Raw genomic sequence first — 2,500 nt, 5'->3', positions numbered from 1 at the left:
AATAATAATAATATATTTCCTTTCCTCACAAGGCTATTTTTCTCTGTTGCAACCCTCAGGCATATAGCATCCTGCGTTTCCAACTAGGGTTGTGGCTTTGCTTGTAATAATAATAATAATAATAATAATAATAATAATATATTTCCTTTCCTCACAAGGCTATTTTTCTCTGTTGCAACCCTCAGGCATATAGTATCCTGCGTTTCCAACTAGGGTTGTGGCTTAGCTTGTAGTAATAATAATAATAATAATAATAATAATAATAATAGTTAAGTAAAACCTTAGTTGGAAAAGCAGGATGCTATAAGCCTAAGGACTCCAACAGGGAATAATAGGACGTTCTTTTCCTAAAGCATTGACATTATCCCTTGCCTCTGCCATTCACGAGCTGGGCAAACCCCAAACATGAATAAAGACATGTAAATATCAGCCAAAATGGCATTTGATATTGAATTCTATCTGGACAAGGATTCGAACCTAAGACTTAGTCGTAACAATGTCAGCAAGGGTTCTTACCAATCGGGCCGGGCAAGGATTCGAACCTAGGCCTCTTAGTCGAAACAATGCCAGCATGGACCTACCAATCGGGCTGGGCAAGGATTCGAACCTAGGCCTCTTAGTCGAAACAATGCCAGCAGGGACTCTTACCAATCGGGCTGGGCAAGGATTCAAACCTAAGCCTCTTAGTTGAAACGATGCCAGCATGGACCTACCAATCGTGCTGGGCAAGGATTCGAACCTAGGCCTCTTGGTCGAAACAATGCCAGCAGGGACTCTTACCAATCGGGCTGGGCAAGGATTCGAACCTAAGCCTCTTAGTGGAAACGATGCCAGCATGGACCTACCAATCGTGCTGGGCAAGGATTCGAACCTAGGCCTTTTGGTCGAAACAATGCCAGCAGGGACTCTTACCAATCGGGCTGGGCAAGGATTCGAACCTAGGCCTCTTGGTCGAAACAATGCCAGCAGGGACTCTTACCAATCGGGCTGGGCAAGAATTCGAACCTAAGCCTCATAGTCGAAACGATGCCAGCATGGACCTACCAATCGGGCTGGGCAAGGATTCGAACCTAGGCCTCTTAGTGGAAACAATGCCAGCAGGGACTCTTACCAATCGGGCTGGGCAAGGATTCAAACCTAAGCCTCTTAGTTGAAACGATGCCAGCATGGACCTACCAATCGTGCTGGGCAAGGATTCGAACCTAGGCCTCTTGGTCGAAACAATGCCAGCAGGGACTCTTACCAATCGGCCTGGGCAAGGATTCGAACCTAAGCCTCTTAGTGGAAACGATGCCAGCATGGACCTACCAATCGTGCTGGGCAAGGATTCGAACCTAGGCCTTTTGGTCGAAACAATGCCAGCAGGGACTCTTACCAATCGGGCTGGGCAAGGATTCGAACCTAGGCCTCTTGGTCGAAACAATGCCAGCAGGGACTCTTACCAATCGTGCTGGGCAAGAATTCGAACCTAAGCCTCATAGTCGAAACGATGCCAGCATGGACCTACCAATCGGGCTGGGCAAGGATTCGAACCTAGGCCTCTTGGTCGAAACAATGCCAGCAGGGACTCTTACCAATCGGGCTGGGCAAGGATTCAAACCTAAGCCTCTTAGTTGAAACGATGCCAGCATGGACCTACCAATCGTGCTGGGCAAGGATTCGAACCTAGGCCTCTTGGTCGAAACAATGCCAGCAGGGACTCTTACCAATCGGGCTGGGCAAGGATTCGAACCTAAGCCTCTTAGTGGAAACGATGCCAGCATGGACCTACCAATCGTGCTGGGCAAGGATTCGAACCTAGGCCTTTTGGTCGAAACAATGCCAGCAGGGACTCTTACCAATCGGGCTGGGCAAGGATTCGAACCTAGGCCTCTTAGTCGAAACAATGCCAGCAGGGACTCTTACCAATCGGGCTGGGCAAGAATTCGAACCTAAGCCTCTTAGTCGAAACGATGCCAGCATGGACCTACCAATCGGGCTGGGCAAGGATTCGAACCTAGGCCTCTTGGTCGAAACAATGCCAGCAGGGACTCTTACCAATCGGGCTGGGCAAGAATTCGAACCTAAGCCTCTTAGTCGAAACGATGCCAGCATGGACCTACCAATCGGGCTGGGCAAGGATTCGAACCTAGGCCTCTTAGTCGAAACAATGCCAGCAGGGACTCTTACCAATCGGGCTGGGCAAGGATTCGAACCTAAGCCTCTTAGTCGAAACGATGCCAGCATGGACCTACCAATCGGGCTGGGCAAGGATTCGAACCTAGGCCTCTTGGTCGAAACAATACCAGCAGGGACTCTTACCAATCGGGCTGGGCAAGGATTCGAACCTAAGACTTAGTCGTGACAATGTCAGCATGGACCTACCAATCAGGCCGGGCAAGGATTCGAACCTAGGCCTCTTAGTCGAAACGACGCCGGCAGGGATTATTAACAATCGATCTATCAAGACCGGCTGGTAAGAGTCTCTGCATTGTTTCGACTATGAGGCATAAGTTCGAAT

The sequence above is a fragment of the Palaemon carinicauda genome, unplaced genomic scaffold, assembly GCF_036898095.1.
Source record: "Palaemon carinicauda isolate YSFRI2023 unplaced genomic scaffold, ASM3689809v2 scaffold316, whole genome shotgun sequence".
Taxonomy (NCBI): Eukaryota; Metazoa; Arthropoda; class Malacostraca; order Decapoda; family Palaemonidae; genus Palaemon; species Palaemon carinicauda.
The sequence above is the reverse complement of the archived record's forward strand: the minus strand, read 5'-3'. Positions refer to the sequence as shown.